The sequence below is a fragment of the Melozone crissalis genome, unplaced genomic scaffold (assembly GCF_028551555.1).
Source record: "Melozone crissalis strain CALT ecotype California unplaced genomic scaffold, PUWL_Pcris_2 ptg000018l_1, whole genome shotgun sequence".
Lineage (NCBI taxonomy): Eukaryota > Metazoa > Chordata > Aves > Passeriformes > Passerellidae > Melozone > Melozone crissalis.
The window spans coordinates 9231822-9256178 of NW_026535796.1; the positions used below are offsets into that span (position 1 = coordinate 9231822).

A 24357-nucleotide genomic window follows, 5' to 3' on the forward strand; every position below is an offset into this window, starting at 1 on the left:
TCACAGCACTCAAGTCTGACTGTATTTATCAGAGCTAGCTGCTGCACGTCCTCCTGTGCCTCCAGCACGTACAGCACCTCCTGGGTGGAGTGCAAGCACTGGCCGTTCTACTGGATTTTGAGTCGTTCCCTCCTTGCTGTGCAGCTGCTGTGCAGCACAGTTTAAACCAGAAGCCCTGCAACACATGATACCCAGCTATCTGTGGCATGAAATGGTGTGTTACCACTTCAAAGGCAGCCCAGAGCCTCGTGGTTGTCCTCTCCAACAGCCCCTGCTCTCTGCTGAACATAAAAGGACATTGTGTAAATAGCCTCACTTGCATCAAAGTCAGGTCACCAGCTGTGGATCTGGCTCCACGTGTCTGGTGTGTTCTTTACCAGCAGAGATAATGGTATTTAAAGTGACTTTTACTGAGGGTTTTGACTCTTTGGTGTTTTTTACTGCATCTGACTCCATTACTGGTTTTCTTAACATTCCTATAACATCTTTTTCTTTTTGGGAGCTGTTGTAAAAGCAGAATCTTGTACAGCTGAAAGCATTAAAGCCAAAGGGTTCATGAAGAGGGAGCAGAACAGTCTGGTTCTGACTCAGGTTGCTGGATTCAGAGGAAGCTGACACATCAGTCACCTCATATCCAGTCCATGGTTCTACCTTAATTTTAAGCTAGAGTACACAATGTATGTCTGTGTAAAAGGCTATAATGAAAACAAGAGTGTTGGAAGAAATAAGGTAATTTACTTTTTATGGGTGTTCCTTCTGTCCTGGTTTATGTAGCTCCAGACAATAAGTAGTTGCAGTTCATGTAAATTAGGCCTAATGAGCAGTTTAATGTAAGTGCCCCATACATTCAACTTACCAGCACAGATTGCAGAAAAAAATGACCACTGAACAAGTTACTGGCATAGTCTGAAGTATGTGGGTCTTACTGTATAAAGTAGTATCAAAATCATGTTAGGAGGCATCAAAATTTCTTCAGATTGCCTGATTCTCTGACACAAAAGCACAAGCTTTTGAACATCTTGAAATCTGGGTTTCTGAAGGTTTGGATAAATTTGCATTTTGCTGGAATTTTTAAAATCTGAATAACTCTTACCAAGAAAAGCCTTTTTTTGTACCACTTCATCCTCAGTGGCTGTGTTTCCTATCAGAGGTTGTCTGCCATGTGCCAATATAAAGTACTTAGGACAAAGCATGTTGGCACCAAGCACTAAGTGGGGGTATGAAAATGTGTGGCTCTGAAAATGGACCAGAGCTGTGGTTGCAGTTGTTGCAAGATGAGTGATTTGATTTGGAAAAGAATCATTCCAAAGGTGGGGTGACATGTTGGTTCATGGAAGCAAGCTGCCACTGCTGAGAAGTCAAGTTCATGATTTAACAAACAACACTTTTTCATTTTCCCTTTTTAATTGCAGAAGTCAGTCACAGTTCATCTTCTGCATGTTGGGCCACGAGGAAGAACAACTTTCTCATCATCCCTTATGCTGGCTTTTTCTCACTGTATGTATGAAACTAAGGGGTGATTTTTTTTCCTACCAGTTTTAGTAACTAAAGTCACAACAAACAATTCAGGATTGCACATAATCACGATGGCTGTCTGTTTAGAAAGTTTACTTTGCCATGTAGCAGCCAGCACATGTTTTTTCCATATGGAGTTTTTTGGTCTTTTGTGCTCTGTAGCTGCTGGAAGCAAAGGACACTTGGGTGGGTGAGGAGCACCCTTGTCCTGCCTTCACTGTGTACTGGGACATGTGAGCTCCAAGACTGGTCCCAGCAGCCTTTTTCCTGATTTTCAGCAGTCAGAGCCCAAGTTTGCCTGGTGCACTGACCCATTTGCCCATGGCTTGCTGAACTCACTCAGCCTTTTCCTCCAGTTCTCAACTGGGCAGCTCTTGAGCCTGCCAGTCCTCCTTGTCTCTGTCCTTCTGGCAGCAGCAAGACAAACTCTCTCCTGTTCTTCTCCTCTGCGCATTTACAGTCTGCCTTCAAGAAAAGGATTTCCCTCTGCAGCTTTTGTTTATTAAACTGAGAAAAAGAACAACGCCCCGAACCCAAAGCCCTGACATTTACTGGCAGCATGGCAGTGATTCAGACAAGCACAAATCCTGTCACCACCTTACTGTGTCATTTGGGAATATCATTACAATAGTGCACATTTCACACAGCAGTATTTCCTCTGTGTCCTGGCCCTGGAAAACCTCCTGTTACTGGATACTCACCAAGTTGTTAATGGAAAGTTTGGAAGCAGATGAGGCAAAATTTATAAACACATATTAGCTATCTTCTTGCTTCTTCCTGAATCACAGGACCTAATCATAGATTTGGAGAAAGGTTTACATTTTCTCTTAACTAGGGCTCAAAGCCCAGACTTACCCATAATTATTTCTCAAAGCTTTGTTCCCAGAAACAGGCACAGAGAATGTAACAGAAGTATTCCCAAGATTAGCCTGCTAGCCAGGAACATCCTGAGTAGAGTAATCTGCCTAGAGGGATGGATGCTGAGAATACTCTTGCTGCTGTTGGTGGCTCCCCCTTCCTGCCATTTGAGGCTTCTTTATTAGTTTCTAACAGCTTTTATTTTCTGATGCTTTTCTGCCTGGCTTTTTGTACACATCTCTTTGATACCTGGGATCCTGGGTTCTTTGAACTGCAAGGCAAACTGGCTGTAATTCATTCAAGTGTCTGTGTGTCCATGTCCAAAATGGTACCTCTTTAATCTGATCCTGTAATGCCTTGCATTTTTTTCATTCTTCTACCTTGTTACTACAGTATTTTACTGGTCAGGTACAGTGGAGCCCCTGTGAAGGAAGAAAGATAGAGCTCTTCTGAAAATCAGCCCTGTAGCAACACAGCATCACATTCATTGATGGTGGTAGTAGCAGGGAAGATCTGTGTTGGTTAGTAGATGTTAATGCTATAAGTTGACCAAGTTCTGAATGTGTTCTTTCAGGGGACTGCCAGCACAGAAAATACTGCAGACCAGGTTATGGGATCAGTGCTGAATCTATTATTCTTCAGGAATTAAAGTGCTGTGATTTAGCAAAGTTACTTTCTTTAGCATGAGAATGAGCTGGGTTGCTGTCAGTGGCAGCACTGCTGGGGAAAAGCAGCATCCTGTCAGAGCTGTACTTTGCATAAAACAGCAAGAATGCCTCAGTATGATCAGGAACCCTCTTCCTATGGCACTGTTAGTTTGCAGACAGAAAAGACTGATTTAGGCAAAAGATGCTTTTTAGCAGGTAGGACTGACAGAACTTTATTTGTTTCCAATGGCCTCTGTTTTATACTTAAATGTTGCCTTGACATATATGAATGTCAAATAAAAACTGTAGCAGTCATTTTAAATATGGCAAAGGCTTGAGATGGGTGGAATTAAGGAAAAGGCAGGAAGTTGTTTTAACTCCTGCATTGGTAAAGCCACTGACACAACTTATAGAATTGGTTAAACCATGGAAATAAAGCACGTCTTTTCTGAAAAATTGAGATGTTAGTTTCTACACCTTTTTCTTTATATATATTTTTTTTTATTATTATTTTTTTTTAATACGGCAATTTAGGGAGCTGGTAAAGACTTGGCCCTGTTCAGAGAGCATCTTGGAAGCAGTTTAAGAAAACAGATTAATTAATTCTATTTGCTTAAAAAATAGGTCTAGTTTGTAAATAGCATGAGAAGGTGTAGCAAGAAGGATTTGTAGGATTGTTTGAGACAGTCTTACAGCAATTTAGAACTGAAAGGTTTCTCTTTATCAAAATTCTGGATATAAAATGGTTTAATCTGCTGCTTACTAGAAATGAAGGGCTTGCCTGTGTCATTCCAAAATGGGCATTTGTGGAAATCAGCAGTTAATGGGGAGTCTGAAAGTGGTGAGAAATCATTGCCAGGCGTGCATCAGAAAGCAATTCTTCCTCCATCTCCTCCTCATTTTGCTTGATGGAAAAGCAGCATGTAAGCCTGGTATGTTTCTTTTCTGGCACTCTGCAATCACAAAAAATGCAAAGCACAAATCTCTTTCATGTCAATGATATTTCAAGAGGATTCCAGGTCTAAAAGGAGAAAGAAAAACAAGTTGTTTCTTATTTATTTGCTTTGTTTTGTTGTTTTCTTTTGAAGCTAGAAATGCACTGTGAAGATTGTACAATCAGGGAAGGGTCTGGGAACCTCAGCTGTGCTAAGCCCTCCTTGCCAGAACCACTGAAGTTCTCATCTCCACACTGGGATGGCCAAAGGCTCCTGGGGCTGGAGGGCTGAGCAGGGTTGTAGGGAGTCTTCCTCAGCAATGCCTGTGTCCTGCTGCCTGGCCAGAGGGGGTTAAGGGCTGCCTGCCTGCTCCATGATTCAGAGAGATTCCAAGGGAGAAAGTGTGCCTTTTCTTGCAGGAAATCAGAAGAAACAAAGGGAGGTGCCTTTGCTGCTTCAGCTGTAGGAAGAAGCTGTGTCTTGTGTTACTTGGGCATTGTCTTTGACTGAGTAAGAAATGCCCAGAGGAAAAGGGCCAGTGTAGACTTTGAGGCAGGAGCTTGCTGAGATTTCCCTAGACAGGTTAACAAACTTTTCCAAAGTCATTGTGTCTTTGGAAGCAGCTTTGCTACTGGACATGTGTGGGAGTCGAACCTACTTGCATAATCCATGTGTCAGCTCAGTTGGTTTCTAGTTGTGAATTGGTCATCTATTTGTTGCAAGCATCAGAATTTGGAAGTATTTTAAGTGGGACTGTCTGTTCTAAGGTCTGATTTTGCATTGTTAATTTAGTAATACAAAGCTGTATGTGCTGCTTGGCCTTTCTCTAACAGCATTTAATAGAGGTCTTTCTGAATGTTGTCCTCTTTTTTGAAGATCAAAGTGTTTTGCCTGCTTTTTAAGAAAGCAATCAATTCAGCCAAACTTATAGAAAAAACCACCTGGTCATATGAGCTTGGGGACCCAGACATGCTTTTCCATTTACATGAAGGACGCAGTTACTTGGCAGAAATGGAGCATAAACAAAGAAAGAAGCAGTGAGAACAGTTACCAGGCACATGGAAAATTACTTTCAAGCAAGTCTCTTTGAGATCAAGAAGTGTTAAGACAGATCCTGTCCACACTGACCCCAGGCAGGCCACCACTGACCCAAGCCCAGCTGAGGGTATGAGCTGGCAAGACAGCAAACACATACCAGTTTGCAGAAATTGGTTTTGTTATGGCATTCATTCTGAACTAGTGTAAGAGGTAGGACATCTTGGAAGGAGTTATAATAGCTTCCTTCTGGGAAGAAATTTGATGATTTGCCATTGTTTTTCTGTGCCTGAGATGGATGGTAGAGGTAGATGTGCCATTGTTCACAAATGATGCTGTGACAGTTCCCTGGTCTGGATTGTCATGCCTTGCCTGAAGCCAGTGAGTCTCAAGGCTGCCAAGGGCAGACCACAGTCTAAAACTGTTTGTGAGGAGCCACCAGGTTGCTGTGATATTTAGTGATTCATTGCAGAGCAGGGGTTGCTGCCTCAGCATCCATCCATTCCAAAATTCTCTGCTCTTTAAGAGGCAATAAAAAATGGTGAACCAAGGGAAACACAGGGCTGCAGAGACCATGAAATCTTTTTCCTGGGAAAAACTGTTCCTAACACCTCCTTGTCTCATGTGCCCTGAAAAATCCCCTCTGTTTTCACAGCTAGGGTGTCCTTCTCAGACAGAAGCCCTGCATCTGTCCCATCTCAGTGGGGATTTCGGGCCCTTCACAGTGCTAGTTCCTTGTGAACCCTTCTCTTTAAATTCATCCCAGTTTTTATTTTTGGCTCATAATGCCCAGCCACAGAGGGCTCCTTTAAAAACCGTCTGAAAGCGAGAGAAACACTTTTTTCTGAAGATTCCCTGAGACTCTGGGACATGCAGTAAAAAAATTTTACTTTCCACTCTTTCTGTTAATTACTTCCAGAATTTACTTCAGGGTTCCTCTGCCTTCTTAAGTGAGGCTGGATATTTCTGGGGTACTGTGCACCCTGCATGGTTCCTCCCCTGCTGGGAGCCCCAGTTTCTGTGGGTGCCCTGATTATCCCAGCCCCTCGTGGGAGAGGGTCTGTGGACCCTGGCCTTCGTATCACTCCTTGCCTGACACCCCTCTGGGATTTATCATTTCCTCCACGGTGGCAGCTTTAGAATCCTGGCAGTGTTTGTGCTGGCTGACACATGAGCATTGCCTCCCACGAGGATTTCAATAGTTTCCTCCTGCAGTGTCTCTGATAGTTGAAGTATCTGATCCAATGTAAGATCATGTCTCAGCAGGTGCTGCGGTTTCAGCAAACAAAGGTCTGTCAAGTGTGGAAGGTGGTGTTTATGCATACATTTAATCCTTGTTTGCTCAGTACTTTTAAGGTGTGAATTACCTCTAAAATGTTGGTTTCTCATTGTTACTATTACCACTGCATCTTCATTTATTCATGAGAAATTAGTGCAACAAGTGGGAGTTCTGAAATTCTTTAGCCACACCATTCCAGATGTCTTGGAGGAATCTGGTTTGTGCCCCAAGACCCCAGTGCGTGCCGCAAGAGGAGCTGGAAACCATGTTTCAGTTAGAATTGTTATCATGGAAACATGTTGGAATGAGTTACACAACTGGAACGCTGCAATGGAGGGCTACAAACTTTACAGAAGACATAGACTGGGAAGGAGCAGGAGTGTTGCACTCTCTGATAAGGAAGGGGGGATTGTGAAGGGCTGTTTCAGAGACAAACAGCTAAAAACAGCTTGAGCTTGTGGGTAAAAGTCAAGGACCACACCAACAAAGGACACCTTATGGGTGGGATCGACTGCAGATACCTGACCCAGGGGGAACCTGTGGCTGGGGCCTCTTGGCTTAGCTACAGGAAGCATCATGCTCACAAGCTGTCATCCTGATGGAGGATTTCAGCCATCCAGATGCAGCTGGCTGTAGGCAATCCAGGGACTCCTGGAGTGCATCAAGGGTAAGTTTCAGATCCAAGTGTTACACAAACCAGGAGGGAAGATGCATTAGTGGACCTGGTGCTCACCAATGCAAATGAACAGGGGTTCATGGTTACAGGGGTTAAGATTGGAGGCAGCCTGGGCTGTAGTGAGCATGCCCTGGCTGAGTTTGTGATCTCAAGAAACATGGGTGTGGCAAAGAGCAAAGTCAGGACCCTGAACTTTAAAACAGTAAACTTCCAGCTGTTTAAAGAATCAGTGGATGAGATTCCCTGGGAAACTCACTGCCCTGAGTTTATCCCAAATCCTGTCCTTAGCTGACCAGATCTGGCAACCCTTTAAGGCCACTTTTCTTAGAGCACATGACCTCTCCCTCCTAATGTGTAAGAAATCAAGTAAGGCAGGCCAGAAACCAGCAAGGCTGAATAGGGACCTTCCTCTCGAGCTGATGAGCAAGAAGAAAATGCACGGCTAGTGGAACCAGGGTCAGATAACTGAGGAATGTACAGGGATAACGTTGGGGTGGGATCAGGAAAGGTAAGGCATGGATAAAATGGGACTTGGCAAGGGATGTGAAGATAACTAGGAGGGATTCTGCAAGTACAGTGATCAGAAAAGAAAGGCCAAAGAGAGTGTACCTTCCCCCCACTCCCTCCAATAAAGGAGAAGGGAGAGCTGGTGTCAAGGGAGGGGATCCTGCCCCTCTTCTCTCATGAGACCCCAACTGGAGTGCTGCATCCAGCTCTGGGGCCCTCAACACAAGAAATAGGTTGGAATGAGTCCAAAGGAGCGCCATGAACATGGTGAGAGGCATTGACCACCTCTCCTGTGAGGACAGGCTGAAAGAGCTGGAGTTGTTTAGCCTGGAGAAGAGAAGGCTTCAGGGAGATTTTGTTGTGGCCTTCCAGTACTTAAATGGGGTTATAAAAAAGAGGGAGAGCAACTTTTTACATGGGCAGATAGTGATGGGACAAGTGAGAATGGTTTTAAACTGAAAGAAGGCAAATTTAGATCAGACATTTGAAAGAAATTCTTTGTTGTGAGGATGATAAAGCAGAGGAACAGGTTGCCCAGAGAAGCTGTGGATGCTCCATCCCTGGAAGTGTTCATGGCCAGGCTGGGTGGGGCTCTAGGCAGCCTGATCTAGAGGAAGGTGTATCTGTGGGTTCAGCAGAAGATGATCTTTTAGGTACCTTCCAACCCAAGCCATTGCATGATTCAGATTCTCTGAAGTCAGTGTAAAACTGTACAAAACGATACTGATACACTGCAGTGGGTGACAGCAGCAGATAAAGATATTTTTGCAAAACTCTTTCTTCATGATAAGGACCAGGGAAGAGCACATCCTGGAGAGAGCAACAGCAACACAGATAGCCTTGGGGGCGAGCTTTGGCTGAGGTGTGTGTTCTGTGTTTGTCTCTTAATTTAGCAGTATCGGGAAAACCCACGAAGGAAAAAATGTGGATATTTTCCAGATGCAGAGTGATTCAGGGCTGCAATTACAAATGCTCGCCTACTGAAATATTTGTACAATTTCCATGGGATACTGTAACTAGCAACATCCGTTGGATTGTTTTTAAATCTAAAGCAGTAATACTGTGCTAGTGTACCTGAAGTCTGCACCAGTGCTTGGCAAACCTGCTTCTGCATGGCAGGTTTAGGTTCTGTACAGCTTAAAAAATTATGCTTTTACTGCTCTGCTGCATCAACTGAGAAATGTTTGTCAACCTCGTTTGTAATCTGAGTCCTGTGCAGAGTGCACTGGGTGATTCCACAGTTGCAAGGATTTTGTTTATTCCTTTCAGTTTCATTTCAGAAAGGAGTGAATTGGAGAGGGTTGTTTGTTTCGGTTTGGTTTGTTGTTTTTGGTTTTTTTTTTTTTGCTTTTGATTGCACAGGGATTCTGTGGGCTAAGAAGCCACTAAAAAGGAACAGAATGAGAGTGAAAGATTATGCAGGACAGGAATAGATCTGTCACAGAGTTGCAGATTGTTTATTGCTGCCGTGCTTTGATAAGTGACAGCAACTGGCTGTAATTCTCCCGGTGCTGCCCAGCTGCTTTGATCAGCAGCGAAACTGTTAACAGCGCTGACAATTAATTATTGTGGATGGGCATTGCAGCTTGAACTTCCCCTGCCAAACAGTGGCAGATCACACCCGCTCTGGGCTATTGTTTAAGGCTTTCTTTGGACATATCGCTGGGCTGAATCACGTTGTGCTTCTTCCCGGGATTTTCCTCCACAGTGGCCGTGGTTAGAGAGCCGCCCTGGTTTTCGGAGCGAGCGCCGGGCTCGCAGGCAGGGTGCTGGCAGCGTGTGGGAGGTGTGTTTGAGAGCCATGTGCCCCTGGAGCAGAGGCTCTGCGTGCCGGTGCCTTCTGTGGCTCCCGTGCTGATCTGCAGCCTGGGGCTGAGCAGCGTCCAGGAGGGGTCAGAAAGCCCTCTGAGCATGTAGCAGGCGGTGAGGAGCTGGGGAAGGGATGGTGGCTCTGAATGCAGGTGTCGTGTGGGAGAGGAGAGTGACTGCCCTCTGAGGCTGCGAGCGCTGCGGTGAGTGTCCTTTTCCCCTTCCCCAAGCCTGATCCCAACCTTCCTACTTTCTTAGCACTCTCTAAAATCCTCCCTTTGTGTAGGCTCTTTCTTTATGCCTTTCAGTCTCTCTTTCTTTACCTGACCTCCTCTTCTCCCCTCATCACTTATTCCCCTCCTTTCAGTCTCCTCTTCTTTGTTTCCATCCCATGCCTCAGAGGCTGGACAGTCTTAAGCAATTGCAGTGTGTTCTTTTGAACATTTATAGCCTTATGCTTTGGGAACCTTTGACTGGCAGGGACTGTATCTGATGGATTTGAAAGTATCTGACCACCCTATTTGCATTTCTGCCTGTCTGCTCAAAACCACACGGACACTCAGCTCCCTTGAGGCTTGAATTCTGATAGCAGCAGCTGTGGCAGTGGCATCCTGTGATTTGCTTCATCAGTTGACATTTCAAGAAATTTGGACTGATATAATAAGGTTGGCCATTTTACTGCCCTCTGCTGCTAAACAGCTTGGATACCTTCTCACCTGCAAAAAGGGTAGATAAACTGGCTTTATTAGTGAGAGCCCACATGAAAGTGTGCCCCCTCTGTAAGTTTTTGTTGCTGTTATTATTACTGTCCAGCAATCTGCATTGATTTGTGGTCTGTTTTATTCAGCTAAACCCATGATCAGCCCAGTCCTTGTCTGTGTCTAGATGGTATGTAGAGTTAGGAGTTTTTGCAGTGTTTTCAAGATCAGGAGCAAATCCTCTCAAAATTAGGTCTTGCCTATGTAAACAACTTGCACTGCTTTTTAACTGCTGTTCTGTAATATTGATACAACCCTCCCCTAGTGTGAATTCAGCTATGCCAGTATGAACATGCTTATACCAGTGTGGCTTGTTCCCCTGTGGGAAAGAAGAACCAGCTCTTCCAGTATAAAGCACTTTTTTGACTCTGATTACATCCACACTTTTGTTGTATCATCAGAAATATAGCAGCAAATAATACTTGTAATTTAACAAGGACAAACTGGTACAAAATCATGTATAGAACAAGTCTTGGTCTGCAGACTGCCTCAATAACTCTTTGACAAGAAGTGTTGAATATGCTGTGTATTCATAATCTTGTCTTTGTGACCAGAGGTACAGTGGAAAGACTTGGTGTTACTGCCATTATGTATTCACAGTTAAGAAACTAAGAATTGGCCAGTGTGTTGGCTATAAAGTCACGACTGTGAGTCATGTGAGTCGTGGTTGTTGTTTATTTATAAATAAAGTACCAAAGATTTTATTCACTTTCAGAGTGATTACTGACCATTGCTTTTATGTGCAGCCAATTGGCAATGTAATGGCAGAGATGTAAATTCCAGTAATGCTTGCTTAGAGGTGCCTTTGAGCTGTCAGGGAAATAGAGAGATATTTTAGCAATGTCACAAAAATGGTTCCTGAAAATCCACTTGCAGCAGGGAAATGGGAGTGCCTGGTGGGTGTGAAACACTTATCTGTGGTCATCTACCTCAGTCATCAGTAGGGCAGGGCACTCTAGAGACCAACAGTATATAGTGAAACTTTGAAAAATTCCAGTCAGACACTATATCATCATGGTTTATCAGTGGAGTTAATCTAGATGATCAGTACGTGTCTTGTAGCAAGGAATGTGTAGGGAAGACTTTTGGTTTTTGCAGGTAAAGGAGAAGTACGTTTGGTAGAGAAATCACTTTCTATTCAGAGCTTTTTGGGAAGGCAGTGCCACCAGCTGAAGTGGTTTTTTGGGCAAGAACTGTCTCAATTGTACATGACTGATGACAGCTGTCTGGAAACATGGGACCTAACTAAAGCTTTTAATAAGAGAAAATAAGCAGGGGAGGCTCCTTTTCTTCTGCAAGGTAAGAAGTTATTTTAAGGTATTTTAAGTTATTTCAAGGTGATATAAAGGAATTGATGGAGGGGGGAGAAGCTGGTGCCATTAGGGAACTGCAGAGGTTTGTTAGAAGGAACATGCTTTGTTGTGCTGCTTGTTGGCACAGTTATCTTGACAGGTTGTTGAGGGAAGTAAATTTTCACAGAACCTAATAGTTTCCTCCTATGAGTTAGTGTCACCTCTGTCTCATTTAATTTCCACCTTTGCTTGCTGTGAGTGCCATTTCCATGCTGCATTTCTCAACTTCATTACCTCCTGACTGAGCACTGCTTTGGGAGCAGCTTTCCAAACTGCAAGGGGCTTGTTCTGCAGAGCAAGGTGCAAATCTCCTTTGCTGTTTTTTCCCTGAGCTCACTGACTCCCCATGACTGCAGTGATGGTAGCAGAGGTGACTCCCATGGGCAGGCTGGGTCTCTGCCTGCAAGCTGGGGCTGCAGCTGGGGTGGCACAGGAAGGCAGCAGGTGGTAAAACTGCTGTATGGTTGTCAAGAGCAAGCAGCTGACCTTGAGCAAATCTGCAGCTGGGTTGTGACCCAGCTGAATGTCCAGCTTGCCCTGGTCTTCGCTGCCCCTTTCTAGGAGGAAGGTGTCTGTGGGAGTCCTTTTGCTGGGGTACATTATTTCTTTCCCTGAGCTGACTCATGGGTTGTGTCTGTTTGGTTTGCATCGGGTGGGAACTGCAAGCTGTCAACAGCTGATCTTTCACCTTAAAGAGTCCAGCAACATTGGCAGTCCTGGAAGAGAGGCAGAGACATCAGACAGGTCCTTGCCTGCATCTCTTGGCAGCATGGTTTGCAGTCAGGACAGTTTGTGAGATTGACAGACAGAGGCAGTCTCAGCTTGGCCCCACTCCCACATGAGTCTGCAGAATCCACTGCTGAGCAGTTTTGGAAAGGTCCCTTTTATTAATCTGCTTGCCTCCACTTTTAACCAGATAGGAAATTGTTCATTATAAAAGGCCCAGTTGTCCTTACAGCGGTCTCATCACTGCTGTCTGAGGAGTGAAGCTGTTAATATCTGTGTTTACACATTTCTCTAAAGATGAGGAGATGAGTGGAAGATTAGTTTTGCTGCGAAAGGCACTGAATGAGCTGACCTGATCAAGGAGAGGACATTAAAATGTTATGCTCTTTAGTTTTCTCTGCTTCACTCTGACATTAACTGCTGTGGTCTGATGCTGTTTAGCAAATACATTTGGGTCCAAGTGCTGCTTGAGATGATAGAAACCCAATATGCTTTTTGAGGCAGAGACAATTACTTGTTATGTGTTTGTACAGCTCCTAACACTGTGGGTTGCTGTGCCTCCTGATTGCTAATGGCTGAGCAATAGTGTTTGTTACTGGCAGTTGGTAATAGCAGCCTGTGTTTGTGCCCTGTAGGGGAATTTGGTACATGTGCACAGCCATGGGATGTTAAAGATTTTGTACCTCTTAGAGGCACCACAGAGTCTGCATAGACCATCTAGCCTTCTGCCATTTTAAGTGCTTCCTTACTTCATTTAAGAGATATTTGTTTATTCTTTCCCCGTTGCCCTCCCGAACTTTTCAAATCTTTCCCATCTGGGCTCTTTTGTTTATAAATTCTTCTGTGTTTGGAACTTGTAGGCAGCCACCACTTTGAAGCCTGCTTTTCTAATGCAAACCAAAGAGTTGCCAGGAAGCATCATGAGCTCTTGCTCTTGCTCTCCTCTGTGCTGTCTTTACAGCACTGCAGGTCTCTGAGATTGCCTCTGTTCTACCAGCTGGATGCTCAGCCATGCACTGCCTACTTTCAATCAGCATCTCCCTGCTAAGGAGGCCACAAAACTTCCCTGATTTACACAGCAGAGGATCTGATAGAGCACAGATATTTTCATTCATTTTGGTTTGTTTGTGTTGAGAAATCAGTGTGGCAGCTCCCTCTTGTTGTATGAGACCCACATAGCTGAAGCCTATCCCTTTTTTCCTGGTATGGAAAAGAAGAGCTGGTCAGCCCTGAGAGGGCCTGAAGTCTGGCCTCATAAAAACTGTCTGTCATCTTTTAGCCATTCTCTTTGTCACTTCCTTTTCATAGCAGAGATAATGGAAGTGTTTCCTGCTAACTCCTGTCTCTGTGATAAATTGCTGTGTCCTTTATTGGAAAGCATTGTAGAGCTGCTCTTAGCACTGTGGTAAAGAAAACGCTGTGAACTGGCTGCATTGTGTTTGGCTTCCTTTCAGACAAGGCCAGTCTGGACACTGAGGACCTGATCTTCCTTTTGGGTCAGACCTCAGCTCACATTTGTGTGGGAGGCAGGGATTTATGTTTTCTTAAAGCCACATTTGTGCCTTTGGCATGGAGCCATTGAAGGTCAGTGTGATCCATAAATCTCCAGAAGCAGGGTCTGCAGGTGCCCCTTGTTTTCCATACCTCCTTTGAGCTCTCCTCCTTCCCCTGTGGCATGGACATCCTTGTCTTGGTGTTGTGTTGTGTGGTGAGGGCTTCCCTTACCCTCCCCAGCTGGGAGCTCTCCAGGCAGGGCTGATTTTGACCTCCCTTATATTTCCAGTTGCCAGTGCTTATAGCCAGGAGGCTTTGTAGCCAAGCTATACTATTGTTTCAGTTCAGATTTTTTTGCCTGGATCTCTCCATTCAGTGACAAAAAAGCTGGTGTCAGTATAGGTTAGCTTTAAAGTGATGAGAAGAGTCCTATTCCTGAATTTACACAGCTTTCAGATTTGTTGTCTTGTATCAAGAGTTGTATTGTTAGGTTTGCTGCCCACCAGCCTGGGAGTCCTGATTCTCCAGGGCTTTAGTTTATGGCTGATAACTCAGTTTCAGTCTTGCTTGTGTCCAGCATGCTGCACCTGGTAGTGGGACAATTGTATGAGTAGTAGCAGAGTAGTCACTGGCAAAACTACTGGGATAGTTTTAGTTGAACAGGTAGAAGGAGACAGGCAAAGGTAAATAGACAGTTAAATATGTATGACATGGGTGTGCTCATCCACTTGTGTGCCTAAAACTCCCTCTGGCTGAATTGAAGGAAAGCCACAATGCAAAGAGTTCATCCTGTCTGCCTGTTTTCACTGTGTGAGGTAAACTGGGAGAGAAGGAGAGACTGGGGTAGGCACAGGAGGTTTTCATCCTGAGAGCTGAGGCTGAGTGGGTTTCATCATGCATGCTCAATCAGCCTTTGCACGGTTTGAGTCCTTTGGGCTCATTTAACACAGCATAAATCCCACCCTGCACACTCCTTGTGAGTTGTCTAGTTCCCTTCCTCCCGCAGAGATTTTTAATTAAAAATCTAGGACCAAAATAACTGCAGTACTGACTTTTAACTATTGTTGAAGGAAGAGCTGGATGTTCTCATTTCTGAGAAATAGTGAGGTTTATGCAAAGATACTCAGTATATTAATTTCCTGAAGAATTTCAGGTACAGTGGCTATAGCAGAGGAAGTATAGGTGGATTCTAAATTTAAAGCACTGTACAACAGATCTTGATATATTACAATGCCCAAAAGTCAGAGAAGCTGAACAGGGGCATATAAAGATCTCTTCAAAAATAGATGCACTTCCTTAAAATGTATTAGGTCATGTTTATTCAGCCCTCCTTATGAAGGCCCCTGAGATTTACAGATCCTGTCTGAATCTGATAGGAGAAACAAGAAAATAGAGGAGTGGAAAATTCAGCATGATTAGAGCTCCACAGGATGTGGTCATTTCCCCATCATTTATCTGTTCTGCAGAAGTAGGTGAGCCAGGTCAGCTATAATCTAGTAGGCTTGGGGTTAGAGCCATTGGGTGGAGATATAATTTGGGCTCATACAAGATGTCAAGGTAGAAATACACTTCTAATCTAAAATTCTTTGGGACAGTGGATGCTCACGGCATAATCTGAAACTGAATCTTTGTGGTATTGAACAGCACTTGTTTTCTGCCTTGTAAGATGGTCAGTAAACATCCTTTCCTGCCATTACCCTTGCCTTACTGCTGGGAGCCCAAGTCTGGGAATGGCTCAACAGACTTGAGGTAGAAATTGATTCTGGTTTACTTTGTTACATGGGGGCAATATTTCACAAACAAGGGAATAATATCAGAGGGACCCTCTCAAGCATGAAAGCAGGTCTTCAAATTAACTTGGTATTTCCTAGCAGTTGTGTGGTGGGAATGGAGCCCCAAGGCACAATCTTTCCTAGACTTAATTGTGTTAAGGCTGAAGTGGATATCATAGAAAGCCATCAGTGAGGCTTGCAGTCACCTGGGTTTTTAAAAATGTCATTAAAAGTAGGATCCTTCCATTAAAAGGGAATATGTTCTCATTGTGTGATTTAGCAGGATGAGGCAGTAATGATGCTCTTTAATATGTTCTTTTCAAAGAAAAATATCACGGCAACCACTGACCTTGAAGTGTAGCATGCTTGCAAATGATGTAACTGTGCCCCTGTCCAAACCAAAGTGGTTTTGTCATGGCTTTAAATTTCCAATAGCTTTAGCTAAAGCAACTAAGTTACTGCCTTATTTGTGTTTCTGTGGACCATATCTCACTGCCCTGAGTTTATCCCAAATCCTGTCAGCCCCTGCAGGAGTTGGGGATGGCAGGGTCCCATGTGGGACTGAGCTCCCTCTTCCCAAAGCCTGTTGTGAAGGTGAATCCATCAGGGTGGCCCTTACCACAGCCTGAGCTCTCTTACCCCTGAGGTAGCTCTAGAAATAAAGGGTTCTTAGAAGCCATTCTCTTAGAACAGCTACAGTTTAAAAGGATTGTGTGGGAGGTTGTTGGAGGGTATCACTAACAGCACACATGAAAACTTCAGGGCATGGCAGGATGTGGGACAGCCATTCCTCAAGCAATATGTACTGTGTGAGTTATGGATAATTACTGGAAAGCTCAATGTGTCAGAGGTGGAAGTGGTTCACCATTATGTAATTCATTAATTCTGTTCATGGCACTCAGAGACTTGCTCTCTGAAATGCCTGGGCTTGGAGATGTGTTCACAGCAGGCCTCAAATGAAAACTGTCACTGGTAGATGAGCTGAGGAGATCAATAACTGCAACAAAAAGGAAGCAGAGCACTTCAAATCTGCTTTTGAGTTATATGTCCAGTATCTTCATCTTTGGGCCTAATATTATTTATATTGAATTTAATAAGTGAGTGTTTATTTCCTTAACTAGTACAAAGCTTTCAACACTGTTTTTTAGTGTCTTATACCATGTCTTTGTGTCTGAGCCTCATGTCCATGGAAGTCAAAGGGAATTTTGCCTTTTGACTTGGACATTGTGGTTTGGCAGTGCCAAAACCACTGTGTGCTGCCCAGGAGATGTGCCCACACTTCCAGCACAAGCAGCAGGGATTCGAGGATCATCTGTACTGCAAGTGAGGTGTGGTGGTGCCTTATACCTGCTTACCTGAACAAGCTTGAACGAGCAGCAGCTACCAGCAGAGATTTCAGAATGAATTTGCCATGTGGTGCTTGTTTGATTTCTCAGATATCATTTCTAGCCTGCCTTGCATGCCTTGCTTGTAGCCCACACTGTTAGCCCTATTCCAGCTGTCTAGCTCAAGGGTAGTTTGTGTGTGTGTGCCCAAGTTATGCTTACACCTTGATTTTGTGTTAACTTATCTCTAAGAGCCTCCTGAGTTCACTGCTGAGAAGCAGGTGGGAATGCTTTGTGTTACCTCTGTGAAACTTTTAATTAAAGGTGTATGGTAGTGTTTCAAGATGAACAGAAATTTAGAGGCAGAGATCTGATTTCCTGAGTTTTTCCCACATTGGATCCTTACTGGAATTTCTTGGCTAGTTGTTATGAAAACTGCATCAGGAGATGAGTTGTGATCTGTGATTGCACATTTCTTCCTATATGCTGCACATGTGCTTGGTTGTACATTATATTTTGGTGAGGAGTCTTTGCTAATCTGAGTTTTAACTTTCTTTTCCTGCTTAGAAGAATGCTGATGAGAGATATCAGTAACAAATAATGGTAAGCTTTAAATAAAAGTTCAGTAAGATGGATAAGGTGCTTGGTATATACTTAACAGGTGTGATTTATCTCTTCAGTTGAAAATATTAGAACATGGGATTAAAGGGCTGAAGAGGATTCCAAGCAAGCTCCTCACCTTCCTGCATAGATTGGTGCTTCAAGAGAATGCCTTTGCATGAGCTATATTGAGTTGAGATGCATTCAGGAACTGGGGGCTAAAGGAGATTATGCAAAGTGTGATTTACTGAAAATAAAGTGAGATAAAGAGATCTGCAGGAAAGGTTCTCACTCCTGTTTTTCACTGAGTGCTGGAGACTCTCATCTTTCTGGTAGTGTGGGCTAGACCTTCAATTCTGCATGCACCTGCCATTACCAAGGAAATAATTAATGTTGATGTAGTAGTTGTAATTACAGCAAGTGAGGTATGATCTATGCAGTTAACAAGGGGAAAGACCAGTGAAATGCTATGTCAGGAGAAGCTCCTCAGTGCTAGTGGGAAATTTAATATGCTTTGTTAAATTAATAGCCTTTGCATAACAATCAATTTACAGTTTAAAGGGCAGAGGAGGTAGATATAAAAATCATTAAGCATTCATTTCAGCAAGCCACTCGATATTCTTAGCTGGAAGAAATAGCCAGTGCAATATTTACTGAGTCAGTTGCAGCTGTTTTGAAAAAGAAGCAAACCACACAAGGATTGTGTAGGCAGTGCTTATTGCAGTGCCCTTTTCTAATTCATGAGGTTGCAGTGATCCCTTTCCCCAACACAACGGGGCTTTAGTGATGGGCTGGTGTTTGCTCACAGATATTTTTCCAAACCAGAGATAATTCTGAAGTTTTCCTGCATGTCAAATAAAAATGTTCTGCCCTGTGTGACCCTACCTTGAAGTTTCCAAGTCCTGTGTTAGATAGGGATCCCCAGAGGACCGACCTGGGATATTTTTTCTCAGTGTAGGCATTAAGGGCCTGGTTTTGCCTGCAGTTGTTCTGTTTGTAGCCTTTGTACATAATGCTCACCATAGAGAGAGATTAGTTGTAAGAAGATTATGCCTCTGAGTGCTGCTGGTGTGCCTGAAGCTGGAAATGTTCTGGTGTATACAAAGGAAACATTAATCAAGACGTCTTACAGAGAATTAAGGGAGGAAATAGTTCTGTCTCCTGATTACTATGTGAATTTCACTGCCCAGTGCAGGAAAAGGCAGGGAGTGATAGAAAGAGGTTGTTCTTCTGTTCTCAGAGAAAGCAAGGGCACATTGCTGGGGTGGCTGTGGCAGGCAACTTCCTTAGAAACAGCACAAGGGAGGCAGCTCTAAGGACTCTGCAGAACATGTGAGCTTTGAGATGGATTGTAGGGACAAACTAGCCATGCTCCTGGGCTTGCCAAAGCAGCTGAGAGAAATCTATTGCATATAATCTTAACAAAGCCCATCCCTTTGTTGCAGATGGGTGTCTTCAGCAACCCACCTTACTTGATTTTCCAGCCTGGGCTGATTGTCCAGCTGAGTAGCGTGGCATGCAGCAGAGGATATGGCAATGCATAAAATCAGAGCACTCCTGCAGTACCACTGGTGAGGAAAGGTGCTCTTGCCTGCACCACAGAGAGATAGCTGACCCTAAATAATTAAGGGAATAGAGAATAGCTGACATCTGCTCTGAAGCTCCATTGCTTCAGGTTCCAACTAAGAGCCCAAGAGCCCAAAACATTCAGTGTCAGCTGCAAAATGTGTGTTTTACCATTTCTCTAATCAACAAACATGAATTAGGCAGAGAAAAACATTGCCTGCACAGTCACTTTGCACTGTATTGGGTTTTGTTTAACTGCTACTAGGGGGGTGGTGGTCCAATTATCTATCTTATTAATAGGCATTTTTGGGAATAGCTTTCAAAAACAGATTTCACAGACTTCCTGAATTGATTGTGGTTCTTCTGCTGTTGTAAATCACCAGCACACCACTGAACTAATAGTTTACCCTTATTAAGGATCTGTGCTGCTGCTTTTTCCTTATTAATACTTAGAACTGTAATCATTAGATATGTATCTGCTAACAATTTTCCTTCTCATTTCATTCACGAAATTTTTACCTCCTTGGGGTTAATTGGATCAGGAAATGTCAGTATCTTTAGATCTAATTTTCCCTATTGATGCAGGTTTTGGAGTGAATGACTGTTTTAATACAAAATACAATTTAATTTAATTTCTGGGAAATACTTAGTGACCAGAAAAAGAGAAGGTTGTTGGAAACAAGCTTTGAATAAATTAAGAGCCCCCTCTAACTGGCACAGCCTTCTTGACTACATAAAACCCCTAATTAACTATTTATAGAGAAGTACATATTTCCAATCTATTTTAAAATGCTGGAAATGAGAGTAAGCAAACCAACCTACCCACAAGTTTGCAGAGGGTACAGACAACGTAATATCTGCACAGTGTTTAGCTGTGTGGTAATTATATATCAGGAACTTTGAAATTTTAAAGAAGGAGCCAGGAAAATTCCTTTCCCAGAAGTTTCAAGCCTGACGCTAAAAGCTTCCACTATCTTCACAGCAAGCACAAAAGGCACAGGATGCAGAACAGGTTTGTGTGAAAGGCATCTCTGCACCAACAGTGACCATCTTTAGGTGTTGTAATCACTGCCTTCATCCAAAATGGGTCCAGTCCCGGAAGAGGAGAGCACTGGCATTTCCCATTTGCTTTAATAGCAGCCACGAGGTTTGCTGATAAAGTAACTTTTATTCTTGCCCCATTTCTCTTCGTTGGCTGTTCCTGAAGCCACCTGGGAGGGAAGGTCCCATTGTGCTGTTGCACCCTGTTAAGTTCATGACTTTCATTTGTCCTGTGCTTCATGGGGGTTTGCCATAGACTTCTCTTCTGCTGTATTTTGCATTTTTAAAAGATAAAGAGGTCTCAAAGACGGGGTTAGTAAGAAATTTATTTCTTCCTGCTGAATTATTTATTCCTTTTTAAGCTCTGGTGAACAGCTCATATTTAATAGCCCATTACTTCTTAGAGAGCTGTCAACACAAAAGGAGCAATCCTGAAAAGGACTGTGTTTAGTGGCTCTGTCAATACTCTCTGTACTACCTTTCCTTCATTTTTATGATCAAGAGCAGGAAGGGCAGAAATGAGCTGATCTGCAAACTGCAGGGCACTTTAATCTACCAAGACTAACAAGCAGGTAAATTAATGCAGGAGCTAGAATGAAGGTTTTTCATTATGGGATTATTTTCCTAAGTGAGTATATGGATTCTGCACTAGTTGGCATCTTCAAATTAAGACATGTTGTCGTTCTAGGACAATTCTTCATCTCATCTGCTGGATTGGGAGGGAATGCTGTAGCAGTGGGTGACATTTCTTGCCTTGTGTTACATAAGTGGCTTGGCAACAGAATGGCAATTTTTGGCCTTCTACAATTCTGGCCTAATTTTGATCTTTACCTTCTCTCTATTCCCTGAGGCCCCACAGAACTGGTTTCCCTGAAGCATCTTGCCATATCCTGAAGCAATCTCCAAAGTACTGATTTAGAAGTAGATTTGGGTTTCAGAGCAACAGTGTTGTCTTCAAGTCAACCATGAAAGATCTGAGGCTCTAATCACTCATCTCTAGAAGCCCATCTTCTATTGTTGCTTATTTCTTACCAGATACTTCATCAGCACTGAATTTTTGTATGTTTTCTGGATTATTTGCATGTCTAAAGAATCCTCTTGTGAAAAGCCATGAACACAACTCCCACCTTCCCGTTACACTCCTTTGGAAGATTGTCGCTGGCATCTATTGTTCATCTTCCCTTACAGCTCTCATGAGCTTTATGTTATTTGAAGCCAGCTTGAGCAGTCAGACCTTTATGGACAGATAAAAGAAGTAGCTTTCTAAGTGAGTTAATGAGGCCTCAGTTTCTTATGGATTTGTGGCTTATGTTGGATTCACTGATATTTGGTAATAGCTGGGTTCAGAGGACAGCTTTACAGTTTCCCTCCTTTCTTTAGCCATGATCTTTTAAGATACAACTTTTAAAAAACTAATATTATCAAGTTTTCTAATATCTGCTGGAGTTCTGTGACATTTTCAAATGGTACTAAAGGGATTGGGAGGGAGGATAAAACAGGGTAGGTACAGATGCAGACACACACAGTGATGTCTTTTGGAAACCAAAATAAATATTTTAGGTTTATTGTAGAATCTTAATAATGCAAACTACATTTTCTCCAGACAAGGAGAAAAGTGTCTGATGTATTAAGAAAACCCAGAGTACAACAGAAAAAAAAGTCTGGTTTTGTGATTTTGTGCTACATCAGAGCCTGTCTGGATGAGAGTCAAATATATCTTATAAGATGTCTTTGAAAAACAAGCCAGAAAACACCATGGTGGTGGCATGGTGTGGTGCATGGTTGTGTGTGTGTGACTGGCATCTCAGGGAGCTTCTGTCACTGGGGGTCTTCTGCCAAAAAGCACCAGTTAAGAGAAACTTACTGACATTGATCTGTGTGGTCAAAAAGAGATGAGCTTCTGCCACAAGTTCATCTGAAGACATGTAAGAGAAGAGCCAGAACTGAGAAAAGTATTTGTCCTTTGTTACTAGCTGTTCCCAGTTGAACAAGGCATCCAGATTTTTTTCTGCCATCAAGCTGGTGGCTTAAATAGCAGTAGAAATGAGAGAGCATCAGCACAGCAACTCTGGAAATTATCCTGTGGTTAAATAGTGTGAATAGTAAGTGAGCAAAACATCAGTGTGTTGGTCTCTCTGCATAGTAAATAGAGCAACAGTTGAAAAAAAAATTGTGTTTTGGGGTTTTGCTGCTGACATCAGTGTGAGCTGCCTGGCAGTTCTTCACGGACAGAGCTTGTGGTATTGCTGACAAATGATGATGGGCACAGCCTTTCTGTTGCCCTGTCAGGGTGTAAGAGCTGGTGGATGGATGTTTTATGTTTGTAACCTGTCCTCCAGCCTGCTTCCACTGGGTGGGCCTGGGATTTCTGAACACCTTCCTGCATGATTGGCACAGCCTCACCTGGTCCCTGTTTTCTGGGGAAAATATCCCACTCATCTACTTTTGTTCTGGGCCACTTACGAGCAGTTCTAGAGGTAGGGAGTTGAGACTGCCTTTCTGGGAACAAGGACAAAAAATAGCTCACTGTTAGCATTCCAAACCCAGCTATTTAGACCTGGATTATTTTTAAATACTTTGCTTTCAGACACATGGCTGGCTGTGTTTTCTTCCCCTCTCTCCTTTCTTTTTTTAAAGTTAGCAGTCAAGTTTTGCATCTCTCCCCGCCCAGCTGTTTGCAATCAGGAGTTTCTAAGCAAACAGAGGTTTATTTACATTGCTAAGTTAGCTATGTTACCTGCTGCCTCAGAGATGCTGTTGGCCACAGTGGCAGCCTGGGGACCTTTTGAGCCTGGATGTGTTTGCAGAGCAGTTTCTGGCCCATTGAATTGACAGGAGGCAGGGCAGCAGCAGCAGAAAACTGCAGCCACCCCTTTTCCCCTGGTGCCATCACACAGCACGGCCCTCATGGGGCGCCAGGCAAGGCTCGGCCCGTGGCAGCCCCAGGCAGTGTGAGTGTCCTGGAGCTCCAACAGAAAGCCTTTCACCCAGAGCTGTGTGAGGGGGCTGCAGTGAAGCTCTGCTGCTGAGTGTGTGCTGTCTTACACCACTTCATGCTGGGGGCCATGCTGGCACACAGGGCTTTGGGGTTCTTGGCAATCACCGCACAGACCTTGTCCCATCCTCTGCAGGTGATGCAGGCCCAACAGGGGACACACATCCCCTTCAAATGGCAGCTGCAGTGCCCAGGGGAGTCCCATTTTTGGGCTAGCCTCACCTGCTACCCATCAGCCTGTTGTTGGATGTTACAGAGCCTGATGTCTCACACGTCCCATGGTGAGCTGGGTTCAGAAAGATCTGCTACTCAAAGTGGTTTTGGTAACCCATACACATTGCTGGAGTCCAGCCTGGTTTAGATCAAATAAAGCTCTTGGGCACCAAGGCCTTCTCTTGCAGGAAAGAAGGAGCAGATTCTCTCTTGCCTTCTACACAGCAGCTAGTTTATAAAGCTAATGTAGCCTGCTGGGCAAATAAATGTTTAAAAATTGAAAAACGTGAAACATTGGGCCTGTCATCTATGGGGATTGGCAGGGAAGGTGAAGGTAGAGAGCCCAGATAAAACACAGGAGGGGAGTTCCTCACTCTGGAACACATTCATGACACCTCCTCATGTGGTGTCTTGGCTGTGAAGGCTGAGCTCCAAGAGGCTGTTGAGGGTTCCCCATGAAATTGGGGCATTTGGGCAGCAAAAGCACAGGGGTTGTCCAGGGAACAGGAAGGGTAGGGCAGGGTCTTCTAGCCTGTTATCAGCCCATTTCCCCCCTGTGCCATGAGGGTCACCTGTGGAGCATGTTGATCCTGCCCTTCCAAACTGCACTGTGACTCTGGGCAACCTTTTATTCTTTGTTTTCCCAGTAACCTAAAAGAGATGGGAAAATGTGGAGAAGCTTTTCAGGAAATGTGTAGTATCCTTAAGGGGTTTTCCTTACCTCAGTAACTGTCCACCAGAGAAGCAGCAGACCTTGTGGTGAGGCATGCCCACCCAAAGGCTGGGTTAACACTTCTTACTGCTATCCAGAGCCTTGCCTTTGGCTGCATGTGGGGAAGGAATAAAGCCTGTGACTCGGGTAGGAGACAGTCATAGTATCTGTTTGTAAAGGGTAAGAAAGAACTGCTTGTTAGATGGGTATAAAAAACCCTTCAATTCCAGTCAGGATGGTCTAATGCATTAGCCAAGTGGTGGTAAAGAGCAAAGTACCACCAGTACAGGGATGCAAGGAGGCTTCTGGGGACACAAATGCTGGTCCTTACCCTCACAGAGCAGCAATATCTTACTGATCAAACTGCAAGGCTGATCTTAATGCCATTTTAAAAAACTAAAATCATTCGTATTTGCTGCAATATGAGATAAGAGTGGGAGTGACTGGTGTGATCTCTTGGTGTTCCCTGCAGCCAGTGCAGCTGGTCTTCCTCCACACAGCTCAGATTAATGATGATTTGTGTGGAGATGGTGTAACTCTGC

General features: G+C 43.9%; 1 protein-coding gene across 7 annotated transcripts in view; it reads left to right on the plus strand.

The window, feature by feature from the left end:
- OSBPL5 (oxysterol binding protein like 5) overlaps positions 1-24357 on the plus strand; it is a 172714-nt gene that overhangs the window by 87211 nt on the left and 61146 nt on the right. Inside the window, exon 1 of one of the 7 annotated variants that reach the window (XM_054275320.1) lies at positions 9398-9464. The exons of the other annotated variants lie outside the window; for them this stretch is intronic. The gene's annotated coding sequence lies outside the window, so the exon portion shown is untranslated. Of the gene's footprint in view, positions 1-9397; positions 9465-24357 lie in introns of those variants that run through there. 7 annotated transcript variants of the gene reach the window in all.